General features: G+C 45.6%; 1 protein-coding gene across 3 annotated transcripts in view; it reads left to right on the forward strand.

The window, feature by feature from the left end:
- The first annotated feature begins 1,841 nt into the window (after positions 1–1,841).
- Positions 1,842–14,705, forward strand: part of SIK3 (SIK family kinase 3) — a 94,443-nt gene continuing 81,579 nt past the window's right edge. For all 3 annotated transcript variants that reach the window (XM_081172464.1, XM_081172463.1, XM_081172465.1), the window contains exon 1: positions 1,842–1,993. The gene's annotated coding sequence lies outside the window, so the exon portion shown is untranslated. The remainder of the gene's footprint in view (positions 1,994–14,705) is intronic.

Below are 14,705 nucleotides of genomic sequence, written 5' to 3' on the forward strand. Positions count from 1 at the left end.
GCCAGAAAACCCACCCAAGTTTTTATATATAACTTTTTATTGATTTTTCAATTTTTAAAAATACTTCAGTACATAATAAAATTGTCTTTTCCCGACTTCCAGACCCATTTCCCATGGTGTTTTAATTTCTCCCCTCTGCTGCACAATACCTTCTATTTCTTATACCAACACATCAGTACTGTATTCTCTAGTTCCTTCTGTTGCTCATATTTAAAATCCTCCTTGCGAGTTCATCAAACTAAGATTTCCTTAAGTAGTCCGAAAAGGGCTTCCCTTCTTCCACAAAACAATCATCGTTAGATTCTCTTATTTCGGCTATTAACTTCGCCATTTCTGCATAGCCCATCACATGGGTGTAGCCAAGGGTGGGTGGGCAGGTACCCCCCCTAGATCCTCAAGCACTGTTGAAAAGCATAGAAAGTACAGTACTCAATTTTTCGAGGTTCTGCCCCACCCCCAACAGAAGCCTGCCCCCTGCAATGTCTTCTTGTCCTCTATTTATGGTGTATTTTTTACCCGTGATTTCCCAAGAAAGGCTCAACAACTTTGACTTCCTTAAAAAAAAGCAAAAGCAAAAACAAAAAAACTTGAACAAATTTGGCGGCCCCTAAAAAATATCCTGGCTACGCCCATGATCCATCTGATCTTACTTCTCCATTCTTCTTTGATGGGGAATTCTTCCACCCATTTTTGTGCGTGCATAAATCTTTTTCTTTTCTTTTAAACTGTCCCTATAATCCCCAAGATTATTTTTAATCTTCAAAAGCAGAGACATCACCTTGCCAACAAAGGTCCGTATAGTTAAAGCCATCCCAGTAGTGATGTATGGAAGTGAGAGCTGGACCATAAAGAAGGCTGATCGCCAAAGAATTGATGCTTTTGAATTATGGTGCTGGAGGAGACTCTTGAGAGTCCCATGGACTGCAAGAAGATCAAACCTATCCATTCTGAAGGAAATCAGCCCTGAGTGCTCACTGGAAGGGCAGATCCTGAAGCTGAGGCTCTAATACTTTGGCCACCTCATGAGAAGAGAAGACTCCCTGGAAAAGACCCTGATATTGGGAAATATGGAGAGCACAAGGAGAAGGGGACGACAGAGGACAGTGGAAGACAGGAGTGCCTGGCCAGTCGGACACGACTAAACAACAACAACAATAATCCCCAAGAGAAAGGCTAACCCACCCAAGTTTCTGATGCCAAGAGACCCCGGCTGGCTTGGAGGGCTTCAGCCGGTGGGGAGTCCCACTGCAGCCCAACGGGCCTTGGGCGACAGCCTCCCAACCTCCCTCGGCAGCCGGCGCTCCTCTTCCTCATGTGGCGGTGCAGCCGCCCGGCTCTGCAAACGAACCGCGGGTCGCACGTGCGAAAGGCCGCGCGTCGTGTCGGGCAGTCCTCGTGCAAGCGAAGGCAAAGACTCCTGGTCGGGCCCTGCTCTGGAGCGCGCGGGGACGAGACCACTTCATTGGTGGTCTCCCGCACGGCTTGACCTGCAGCAGCAGCTGCCGCCGGAACTGCAAAGAACGGGCAGTTTGTCCCTTCGCGCTCCCCGTAGCCGTCGCGCGCGCCGGCCGCCTGCCTTGCGCGCTGACGTCCCTCTCGCGTCAGAAGCCGCCGCGGCTGGGCCCGCGCGCTGCTCCTCCCCCTCCACCACCTCCTCCTCCGCCGGTTGCCATGGCGGCGGCTGGGGCCCCGCCCCCGTGCGGATGAGCTCACGCGGTGCCGCAGCCCCGGGAGGAGGGGGGAGGGGCGGCTGCTCCCTCACAACAAGATGGCGGCGGCGGCTGCAGCGTCCGGTGGCGGCGGCGGCGGTGGAAGCGCCGGGGGTCCCCCGCTCCCGGCGCCCGGGACCCGCCTGCCTCCCCCGGCCCCGCCGCCCTCCGCGGCCCGCCCGCCGGGCCCCGCGCGCATCGGCTACTACGAAATCGAGCGCACCATCGGCAAGGGCAACTTCGCCGTCGTCAAGCTGGCCACGCACCTCGTCACTCGCGTCAAGGTGAGGCGGGCGCGACTCTTGAGGGGCCTCGGAGCCGCTGCTCCGCCGCCCGGTCGCCTGACAGTTCCGCTCCCCCAGGCTGGAGCGCGCCGCCCCCGCGGCCTTGTGGTGGGGGGTCGCGTCTGCTTCGTGCCCGGTAGCGACAAAGTGAGAGGGGAGACCAGACCAGACCGCCACCCCGGCACCGGCCACCCCGGCTCCTCTCCTTTTCCCTCCTCTTTTCCTGGGAAAGCCGCCGGGAGCCTTCCGAGCCCCGCCACGCCACGCCGAGAATGTGCGCGGCGCGGCTCTGGGCATCCCCGGAGGCGTTGCAAAGGGCTCCTTGGGCTTGCAGGAGACTGGCTTGGGAAGGTGGTCTTGCCCCTTTCCTCCTCGCTGTGAGGGATGCTGTTGCCGCCTCCCCGTCCAGTACTTGGTCCCCACAACCAGGCTGCCCTGCTTGTGCTCCCGCTTTCCGGCGCTCCCGGAGAGGGGAGGCTTCTCCCGAGAGTGCCACTTTTCCCTGCCAGAGCAAACCTGGTCCTTTCCTTTGCCTGCTGGCTCGTTGAAGTACCTGTGGTCCAGGCAGGCGCTGCTGCTGGGTTGCTGTGGACCAGCCACATGTGGCTAGGGATGCAGGCACCCTGGGTACCTCCATGCAAAGTAGCCACGGTGGTAACTTTGAGAGCAGCTTGCTTTCCGGCACTGGAAAGGTTCATCAAAAAGCCGGGCACGGTCTTGCTGTCAGTTTGCACTGGGCCTCTGTTGATCTCGGACTAATAAAGAAAATCCCCCTCCTCTCTCTCTCTCTGTGTGTGCCTGTCTGTGGAAAGGAGGTCTTTAGGAGATGGTTCAGAAACTTCATTTAGATTTTTGTTTCATTTAAATTTTGCTTAAACAGCAGAACCTTTTAAGGCTACTCGTGACCTGTTTTTATTCAGTGAAGGAGGATTGGAATGCTTCTGTGCTGTTGAAAAGAGCAAGGGCAATGAGCGTTGCCTTTTGTAAGGCCTGCCTGGCACCTGTTAGCAGAGCTTAGTGCCTTTTTCTTTAGTCAAATTCTTTCATATGCTTTTGGTGCATTAGCTGGCAATGCGTACCTGTGCTAGCTGCTTACGTTTGCCATGTTGGATGATGGCTTCATAGTGGCAGTGTCCCTTTCCATCAATTGGGATCTGAGTTGGCATTTTTTTCTGTCCAAGGTGTGATATTCTGAAACTGACCAGATTTTCGTTCATCATTTGATAAGAATCTAAACCAAAGCTGGTCACTTTCCAAGGATACTTCTGCTTGGGGCAGGACAGAATTTCCTGTCTGATCTGGTGGCAGCAGCCTTGGAATCTTACACCTTCTCTTAAAGCATGAAGCCTGACTACTGGCAGCAGTAATCTCAAGATTTTTGCCCTGTAAGCATCTTTTGAGATGGCAATTATCATTCTGCATGTGGAAAGGAGTGGTCTGGCTTGTGATGGTTGATCCCGGGTGACTGATGGGAGGAGGGTGTCACCAGCTGCTCTGATGGTACTTTTGAATTCTGGGTCTGAGAGGAGAAAGCAACTTAATGAGATCAATAGTGGGAGAAAAGGGGTTTTGTGTTGTTGGGGTTTTTTTTTTTTTTGTTTCCTGCCATGTAATCTATTCCTTAATCACCAGTTACTGCTGCTAAGAGTGGTCCTTGTGATTTTATTTTTTTTACACATATGTAACTTTTAATTGAATTGTTAAATGGCATTGAAACTCAAGGACTACAATCTTTGACTTTATCTTTTACTTTCCCCTTTATATATATATACATACATATATATCTGCCAACTGAGGACTACAGTTTATTCATTTGTTAAAGTGGACTCTTGTCCATGAAATAATAATAATAATAATAATAATAATAAATAAATAAATAAATAAATAAATAAAAATTTATTATTTAAACCCTGCCCATCTGGCTGGGCTTCCCCAGCCACTCTGGGCGGCTTCCAACCAAATTAAAATACAGTAATACATCAAACATTAAAAGCTTCCCTAAAAAGGGCTGCCTTCAGAAACTTGCCATAACAAATTAGTTGGTCTTCAACATGCTACATTGAACCAAACACAGGTACTACTTGTATCCTCTGATCATGAAGCTGAATTTTGGGTTGTCGTCTTAGCTGCTGGGCCTTTTAGATTGATGATATGCTAAGCAGCTGTTTGTTCATCAAATGTTGCTGAATGCAGCTTGACAGCAAGTCTGACTAACCAACATATACAGTGGTACCTTGGGATAAGAACTTAATTTGTTCTGGAGGTCCGTTCTTAACCTGAAACTGTTCTTAACCTGAGTTACCAGGCTTCCCGCTGCTGCCGCGACACCATTTCTGTTCTCATCCTGAAGCAAAGTTCTTAACCCGAGGTACTATTTCTGAGTTAGTGGAGTCTGTTACTTGAAGCGTCTGTAATCCAAGATACCACTGTACATTATGAGAAATTCTCCTATTGTTGGAATAAGTCAGGTGAGAATAAGTCAGTGCTCCTGCTTTTTGCCTGCTCTCATCTACTGTTAATCTGGTGCCAGGGGCAGCAATGCAGAAATCTGCAGAAATCTGGAATAAAATCTTCATCTCTGTCTGCAGGCTAGTTCAGCAGAGCTTCTAGGTCAGCTCTGTTACTTGTGCTGATATTTTGTTTCTGCATAGTGTAGCAAGCAGACAGGAAGCAGTGGTCCTATGATAGTGAGTTTCTGATCTATGTAAGAAGCCCTTGGGTCCATCTATGGCTGTGGTGTGCAACATCTGAGGTGGCACAGTGCTGCTGGTGCTATCGTTCAGTTTGTTTCAGAGCTTAATTGCTGCTTTCTCCCTACCTGTGGCTCTCCAGTCGTTGTTGGACTACAACTCCCATTACCCCTGACCATGGCTCATGCTGGCTGGGATGATGGGAGTGGAGTCCAACAACAGCATATGGGTGCATGTACTCCAGGTAGTTTCCCAGGTAGAGCTATCCTCCACTGTTAAATTCATATTTTAAAAGCCTAACACAACCAGGATTACTGACTGTCGTTGATGTTAAAGTCTATGAAAATATCAGGGTAAAAGCTGTGTTAATGAATAACAGAGGCTTAGTATGGGAACTGAAGTTTGAAGAACCTGCTTCTTTGAGAGTTTTCTCTGCATATCTTATGATCTGGAGCCCATTCTGAATACAAAAACTTATTGACCGAGGAGCTCCTGGATTGCTAATCCAAGGGCACCTTCCACTTGCAGAAGGTACCAGCACCCAGAAGAGGCTTCTTGCTGGAAAGTGGGTGAGGCAGGAGGAAGTAACTTCTATTTCCCCAAGCCCCCAGAATCACTTCCCATGCTGTTCTGGAATCCCCTGGAGCAGCTTTTTAGGGGACTGTAAGAGAAAGGAGGAATTGATGAAAATTGCCACTCCAACCCCTTCTTATAATGTGAGCACCGAGTAGAGCTCTCTGTTCATTATGAGAATGGATTCAGCTCATTGCATCTGACACAAGAAATCTCAATTTAAAATAAATCTTACTTTCCTCCACCTTGTTTTGTTCAGAGTGGGTCTTAGTTGCACAAAGACTTTTTCGTAGCTTCTTGGATCAAGAGACTGACTACCATATATCTGAAATGCTTCTTGAACCTGTTGATTCACTTCTGCCAGTGGGTGGAGAAGAACTGCTGTTCCTTGGAAGTCAAGTCTCTGATCAGTTTGAGCAACTTGCATTCTGAGAATATTTAGCCTGACCCGAGTTTGTAATGCAATCAAGAGTTCAAAGTGAATTCTTGAAGGCCAAATATCTGACCTGTACTCTCAAAACATGTGTGGGTGGGTGGGGGCAGGTGAGAGAAGAAATGCAGACTTTGAAGAAGGGGCAGAGGATCCTTGTGCCTCTCAAAACCTTTTCATCTAAAGGTTCCTCATTTTGTTGTCTCCAGCAAGCAGAGTACATGACCAGCAGATGTCTGCTTATGCGGGGTTTCTCCAGTCCTTGTGTTTTTCTGTGGTCTCAATTGGAGGCAGTCACCGTAGTGATTCAGAGATGGCTGGCTGCAAACAGGCATAGAAACAAATAGGTGATTGTTTACAAAGTCCACCAGAAAGCCTGAAGTGTTGAGCAAGTCACTAATACTGAAGTGGGAAAGTGTTGTGGGGAACCCCCCCCCCATGCCCACCCCACCCGCCTGCATTCAAAAGCAGGCCAGTGTTTCTTCGTTAACAGGAATTCTGTCTAGGGCTTGACTTAAGTAGACTTTGGTAGGGACAGACAGATCCATGGAAAACTGGAGCCCAAACAATATCCAAAGGTTTCACAGAGTTTTTGTGATAGTAATTGAAACATTGGGGGGGGGGATCTGACTGCAGGAGAGGTTACCCATCTATTTCCCCCCTGTCTGCTTATGGTGAAGCTACAGAATCCAAGAGTCCTGTTTGTTAAGAGCTCTTGGAGAATGGAACTCCCAGTAAAATTGGCAAAGCCACAAGCATGGAAAAATATGGAGCATGCTTCTGTTTTACAACTCTGAGGATCATTTTGGAAGGGCAAATAGGTGCGAGGAGCTGTTGTATTAGACCAATAACATTTCATGGTTCACAGAACGTGTCATTGTTTTTTAGATTCTGGGAGACTCAGTGTGGCTTGCTTCATACAAGTCTTAAGTTCTTGCTTGTTACAGGGGTAACTTTATTGCCTACTTGCTTTTCTTTATGGAAGATCCCTTGCTTCTCAGTAGAGACTTCTAGCTTTCCCAGTAGCCTTTCTCCAGTCTCCTTGTCTGTCAGAAATTCTTTTGAGCTTAGCGCTGGCAAGATTCCTTCTAAGCACAAGGCCACAAACACTGTTGAAATGGACCCTTTCAGTTAAAAGCGCAGATGGTCCATTTATTTACTGCGTTCTTGCTAACCTTGAAAATATGTTTGCTGAAATTCACAGTGATGGAACATTGTGGTAAGAGAGCATTGTTCACTTGGAAAATGCAGGCTATTTGGTTTCAGAGACAATGTTTAGATGCTGCTATCTGGGAAATAAACTTTGATGCATGCATGCAAAGCTAGGTTTAGAGGAGCTGACTTTAAATCCTGTTAACTTTTAGTGTATGGCAAGGATGCTGCTGTCAGCTAGACAGGAACCGACTTGCTTCTCTGGGGGTATTAACAGGACACCTGCAGGATATCTTACTGTGTTCCTCCCTCTCTGTTTCCTGTGTCCTTTCACCTCATTTCTCTTACATTCTGATGTTGCACAAGGAGGAGGGAAAATGCTCTATGACCTGTCTACCAGGCTGTTGTGTACAAATCCTTCTAGTGGCCTTGTTGAATTACAGAGTAGAATTTGCTGCACTGTCAACCCAGTGGTTTCATTGCAGGCAGAGGGAGTTTGAAATTGCCCCATTACTGGGCAGTGCCATGTGTGTGGTGTCTGTTACGCAACTGTGGCGAGGCTTGGGCCCTTATCCGTTAATTTATACTGGCTGTAGTTTTGTTGGTGATCTTCTGATTCTCTCTCACAACATTATGCTGCGTACCTGTATTTGCATACAAGATAGTATTTTGTACAGGAACCTGATGTGCATCAATAGCGCATTGCATTTGGCAAATATGCAAGTGCTCTCTCAGTAATGCTGCAATCCCTCCATCTTGTGTCCTCAGGAGGGCCAGGTAGGCATTGTCTGAGATGCATACTCACAGTCTCCATAGTTAGTTCTTGATTTCCTGCCTTTGCCTTCTGGAAGCTCAACTTGCAAGGGCTGATTACCTTGTCATATGCTGGGGACAATCCTGACAAGCCTAAGGTGAAGGTGTTACTGATAGTGTAGCCTTTTCCTCACACATCACTCATGCCTGAGAACATGGGTAGGCAAACTAAGGCCCCGGGGGCCGGATCTGGCTCAATTGCCTTCTAAATCTGGCCCGTGGATGGTCCAGGAATCAGCATGTTTTTACATGAGTAGAATGTGTCCTTTTATTTAAAACGCATCATGGGTTGTTTGTGGGGCATAGGAATTCGTTCATTCCCCCCCCCCATATAGTCCGGCCGCCAAGGTATGAGGGACAGTGGACCGGCCCCCTGCTGACAAAGTTTGCTGACTCCTGCCTGAGAAGTTGATTGTTGTCTAACTCCCCGGTCAATTTTAATTTAAGCTGCACTGTAAGCTGAAAGCAACTTAACTTGCCAAGTTGCCAGAGTTATCATCCATAGGCCTCAATATTGGTATCTGCACTTGATTTCCCAGGCTGCTCTAGTTTACCTCACAGTTTACCAATATTTTAACTAGGAAAGTGAAACTCCTTTTTTTGCTGACATTTCACGTTTGGTGGCTTCTGGCAAATGTGGCTTCCTGGTTGACCTAACTTCTGAGTCTGAGGTGTAGGATGTTGAACAGCAACCACGATTCTGTTTGTTGAAATCCTCTGTAATCAGATCGGCAGAATGCATCATCATCATCTTCATCAAACGAAGCCCTACTACTTGATGAGGTGGGGGAAAGCTTCTGTTCTTTGGGGAATCTGCAGGACTTCTTATATGGCATGTTTGGAAGGGCTAGTTGTTGGGAGCATTTGTGATTTGTTACTTGCCTGAATGCAGAAAAATAAAAGGGTCATGTTCAGGGCTGTTCTCCTTCCCTGTTCAACTCTTCTGCTGTTTCTCATGCACATACCTCCCTCTGCCACACAAGGCAATGTATACTAGGAGACTGCTGTCTCCTGATCATGGCATAGTGCTAGCTTGATGTGGGCTTCTTTTCTGGTTCAGATCTTTACTCACAGTGCACAGGGACTATGACTCCCCCTCCTCTCTATCAATTGAATCTTGTGAAATATGTCTGACATCTATTGGAAAGACACCTTTTCTCGCAGTACTCCTGGGGCTTGTGGTTTCTCAAAGAATCCTGATATGTTTGCTGTTGAATGAAGAAGGATGTGGAAAAGAGGCAGAGAACTGTTGCCAGCGTATTCACTCTGTGATTCCCTCGACACTCCTTAGAAGCAGAAGAATGCATTAATCGCCAAAATGTATCTGACTCTTAACTTAACAACTCTTAACTTCTAAAAGTATTTTAGTGTAGTTAGCAAAAGGACCACTATAAAATGTTCATCAGCTCCAGCTCAGTTCTGTTGACAGGTGACATTTGTGTGTCTCAAAACACCTCCTTTTGTGAGGGCTGTAAAAACTGGAAAGTGTGTAGGTGTGTCGAGGGAGGGGGATTAAGGTCTAGCTCTTGCCTAACCCTCCCCAAAGAAAAGAGCTCCACATGATCTGAGGAAACAAGACCAGAACTTTGGTGTTCTTTCAAGCTCTTATCGGGTGGTGCTGGAGAGCTCTCTGCAATATTGAGATTTAAGGTAGATCAAAATCTTGTTCAGCATTTCTTTCTATGGTTAGATAATGCCAAAAACGCGTTATGAAGAGTTCACTTGTTTGCTTCATAAACAAACAGCACTTGCTCATCCCTCCCTCTCTTGATGGTTGTACTGCAGCTTGTTTTCCAGTGACTGTCTGTTGGGGTGGGAGAAAGGCCAGAAAGAGGATCAAAGTTAGCTGACCGACTTTGGGACTAGTGTGTCCTGTGCTGCACCCCTTTTGGAAGGGAAAATGGTAATTGGCATACTGCAGGCACATGACTCCCTGTGTCTGGTGGTAGGCACAGATGATTCCAGAGATCTACATGCGATGACTGTACACCATCCACAAGAGACAAAATTTCTGAGGTGCCCTGGATTTTGAGTCATTGTTGGAAAAAACTGGAAATGGCTCTAAGAAACAAATTGAATTAGTGACTTGTGGTCATGTTCATGTTGGGTTGGGACAAGAGAAGTGCATGTGTGCCCTTAAATGCCCTTTGCTTTCAAGATCTGTGTTAACTGTGGTGAAGCTTTGCTTGAATCCGTATTCTGTGGGTTACTTGGTTTTTTAAAGATCATAGCTGAAGATCTCTTTGAATCTATAGGTAATATAATTCCACATTTGCAAATTGGACTTCCAGGCTTCTGGAGCCCTGTTTGCTATTTATTCATATTGAAATACTAAATAACATCAATATTACAAATAATAAAAAACAGAATCATAAAATTCAAAACAAATTCAGAACTCCAATTACATAAAATGCCAGTGAATGGGACAAAAAAAAAAAAGTCAAGGAAGCCCTGTCAAAACAAACAAGTATTTTAAGGTTTTCTGAAAAGCCTGAAGTGTAGCCACCTGCTACAGCTCTATAGAGAAAGGCTTGGAGAAGCCCCAAGCATCAGTGGTACCCTCTTTTCAGTATGTATTGGGGACTTCTGCGTGGAGATGAGTCACTTGTTCTAAAAATGACTAATGACTGCGAATCATTCTGAAACAACTCTCTTTTGGTGTGTGTGTGTGTGTGTGTGTGTGTTAGGTAACAGGGAGGCTGTTGGGCTACAGAAAATCTCTCTATGCAACCAGTAATATTTCTTCTACTGACAACTCTTGGGCCACTCTTAACAGGCTTTAGCTCATCCTTTTATTAGTGCTCCAGATGTGATATGAATTACCTGCTTCTGGAGATCACAGAGCATGAAAGTGTTCTCTGCTCCCACCACTGCTCTTTGGCATTTCAATCTGTCTGATCTTGTTTGGCCTAGGGGCACTGCATGGTATTATTATTATTAATAATTAAATTTGTATACTGCCCTCTACCCGCAGGTCTCAGAGCGGTTCTCAATATAAAATCACAATATAAAAACACAAAACATAATAAAAACAAGAACAACCCAATAATCCCTCTCCTCCCCAACACATTTTAAAAGGGCATTGGATGTCAATAGCCAAAGGCCTGGTTAAAGAAGAACACTTTTTCCTTCTAAATCTCCCAAAGTTTCTTTGGTATGTCTTTTTCAATATTTATTAAAATAATTGTGTGGCACCTTATTCCTATGAACAACATTCAGGGTGGCCACTGACAAGTTACTGTAGCAAAGCTGAAACAACCGCAAAAGTGAAAGCAGAGCTAAAGCTTTAGATGAAACAAGTTGCACTGTTTCTATATTTCTGTATATTAATAAAATGTTTTCCAAGCCCTTCTTTGCTTTGTGTGTCCCCTCTCTCCCATGATGTCTGTAAATTGGCCCTGTCTGAAGAGATGGGCATGTTCTCTTTGCTTCTGAATCAATTCTGTTATCAGTTTAGTCACATTATTTTATTGTCTCTTGAAAATGTCTGAAAGCTATACATGTTATGTATCGGTCTTGTTGGGCATGCAAAAGAAGGAGAGTGCTAACTATGGAAACTTGCCCCCCCCCCAACTGGAATGGTATTGTGTGATTTTTATTTGGTCTCAGTAAAAAAACATTTAGGACATTTTAATCTACCTTTTGAGTACCACATAACTCTTCATTTTGCTTAATGTTAAAACATAAGAGTTGGGGGGAGGGTTTAAAATAGTTCGTTAAAGGAGGGCAAGAGCATCCTTCTTGCAAAATGTCTAGGTTATCTTGTGCCAATGCTACACTGAAGCAAAGAACACATAGTAGCAGTTCCACTCATAAATATATGACAACTACTCAAGTCTGTCCACATACATCCAGGAAAGTGTGGTTTTTTAACTCTGTCTTTTCAGTGGTTTTGTCAGGTTGGCCGAGCAAGTTCCTAGGGTGCTTGTTAATTCCCATGTGGGAATTAAAATATTGCAGTGTTTCTAACAGAGTCTTCCTGTTCACAGTTCACCTCCAGCTAGGCCCTCTTCCAGGATACTGCATTCCATTCCATTTCATGCCACCTCCCAGCCTTGGAGCTGGGAATGCATGGGGATGGATTTGCTGCTATAACAATGCCTGGAAGTTAGGGAGAAGGCTAATAGCATGCCATGCTTTCCAGAAAGCAATGGCACAGTTTCCATGACAGAATGGGAAACAATTCATAGGATTGTTATAGGGGTAACACGGATAATCGGTGTTCAATCTGCTTTGAACAGTCTTTTTCTTAAAAAAAATGTATAGTGAATGTTGATGGGAAAGGCAGGAACTTGATGAACAGTACCTCTTTGCCTGTTTGCCATACATTAAAATTTCCCTTTAGAATCTGGGGTTGAACAGTGCTTGTGTTTTATGTGATTGAGCCTGCAGTAGCAAACTGGACGAGAATCTGACATAGTGACCTTTCTCTGCTTTGGAAGTGCTTGGTTGTCAGTTTTGGTTAACTGTGAAATTCCAACCTGACACCGCAGAAGGCAAGGTAGTGCCTCCTGAGCTGGTATGTAGTTAATTGTCAGCCAACGCAGGGCTGGACATTCACACACCTCATATGTCAAGTGTTTTGCTTATCTGAGTGTTGCTATGAAAGAAGTTTGTAGAGGAGAGACTAATAAGCTTGGGAGGGAAAAATCTCTGTTGAGGTTATAAACTGATTAAAACTGGGCTCCAAGATTATGAAGGGTGGTTAAAGAAATGTGGATTGCGTCTTTCCCAGCTGTGAGGCAACATAGATATGCTGGAGTGATGGTAAGATCTACTTAAATTGCTAAATTGTCTTGGCCAGTGGGTTGGAATAGTCCTCATAATGACAACTGTGTACACAAAGTACCACTCCAGTTTTTATTTAAAAAAATCCTACCCAGAAAATCTCTGTGTTTCAGACATCTAGAGAAGGCAAACCAGTAGAGCCAGCACAATAATGCAGAGTTTGTAAATACCCTGCCAAAATTGGTACCTCCAGCACTCATGCACTAAAGCAGGCAAGTTGCTTGTTCTTTGCTGCTTCTAGTGTCGTATTTGCCTCAGGAGAGGCTGCCTAGGCTTGACCCTGCAGCAGCCTAAGCTTTGCAGAAGAATGGAAGATTAAGAGACTTCCAGAAATGTAACTAATTTGTGTGTCCCCCCCCTTTTTTTTTTTGAGAGAGAGAGAGAGAGAGAGAAAGAGAGAGAGAGAATGAAGCTACCAAAGTTAAGACAAATCCAGGGTTCCAATATCATGCTCATGAAGCTAGTAGTGTTTAATTCAATGCCTATCCAATCTCCTCAGCAAACTCTGCTGTTATCCCATCGCTTCCATAGCTAGGCCTCAAGATTCAGATAGTTAAGCCCCCGTTTCCTGATTTGACTCCGACTTCCAAATGTGGCCTCTCCTGGCCCCCATGAATTTGGTAACATGCTTTGAGAGGATAGCATGTAGTTCTCCTCCCAGAATGACTACTGAAACCAAAGAATATATTTTAGCATTACAGGAGGAACACAGGGAACTGCCTTACACAGAGTCAAACTATTGGTCCATCTAGCTCAGTATTGTCTACATTGACTGGCAGCTACTCTCCAGGGTTACCGACTACGATCTTTCTCAGCCCTACCTGGAGATTGAACCTAGGACCCTTTGCATGCAAAGCAGATGCTCTGTCCCTGAGCTATGGCCCTTCCCAGTAGCTGTCTTCTGGGTGCCATTGTGCTGGACTTGTGTGTCTAGCATTTGGCCATTCACAACTATTACTGAGGCTTCTCTCTTGACGAGGGCATCTTGCATTGAAGTCAAGGCTATCGCAGCTCATTTTGACATGGTAAAAGGCAGCTTCATGCTTTCCTTTGTAAGAGAAGGAAAGTACAGTGGTGCCCCGCAAGACGAATTTAATTCGTTCCGCAATTTTTGTCGTCTAGCGAATTTTTCGTCTTGCGAAGCACGAAATCCCATAGGAATGCATTGAAAATCAATTAATGCGTTCCTATGGTCAAAAAAAGTCGAAACAAAGCCAAATTTGGTACAACAACAGTTTATTAACTGCTCTTTAAAGTCACACATACTGTAAAGAGCAGTTCAAAAATTGAAGGGAAAATAAATTAACTTTATAAACAAAACATGTCTTTGTTTTTAGACAAAGGAAACAAAGCCGCGAGACGTTTTCGTCTTGCGAAGCAAGCCCATAGGGAAATTTCGTCTTGCGAGGCAAATCGAAAACGGAAAAACCTTTCGTCTAGCGAGTTTTTTGTCTTGCGAGGCATTCGTCTTGCGAGGTACCACTGTATCTGTATGTAGCTTCTGGGCAGTAGATTTTTGTACTTGGCAGACAGACACCACCACTCTCTGATTCCTTCTCTTTTAATAATTTTTGTTAGTACTCCTAATTAACATCTACTCTGAAGTCCTATTGAATTCAACGGGACCTGCTCCCAGGGAAGTGGGAATAAGATTGTAGCCTTGGTATCTCAAGATGTTCCAGTTAATTGCAGTTATGCAGTATTTAAATCCCAGATTAAAACTGGCCCTGGTTCACTGATGATCTGAACATCATGCCAAAACTTGGCACTCTTGAAGGATCTCTGGTTATCTCACGCTTGGACTACTGCAACGCGCTCTACGTGGGGCTACCTTTGAAGGTGACCCGGAAACTGCAATTAATCCAGAATGCGGCAGCTAGACTGGTCACTGGGAGTGGCCGCCGGGACCACATAACACCGGTTCTGAGAGATCTGCATTGGCTCCCAGTACGTTTCCGAGCACGATTCAAAGTGTTGGTGCTGACCTATAAAGCCCTAAACGGCCTCGGTCCTGTATACCTGAAGGAGCATCTCCACCCCCATCGTTCAGCCCGGACACTGAGATCCAGCGCCGAGGGCCTTCTGGCAGTTCCCTCATTGCGAGAAGTGAGGCTACAGGGAACCAGACAGAGGGCCTTCTCGGTAGTGGCGCCCGCCCTGTGGAACGCCCTCCCATCAGATGTCAAAAAGATAAATAATTACCTGACATTCAGAAGACATCTTAAGGCAGCCCTGTTCAGGGAAGTTTTTAATATGTAACACTGTA

Source organism: Podarcis bocagei, assembly GCF_964188305.1.
Source record: "Podarcis bocagei genome assembly, chromosome: 15".
Classification (NCBI taxonomy): Eukaryota; Metazoa; Chordata; class Lepidosauria; order Squamata; family Lacertidae; genus Podarcis; species Podarcis bocagei.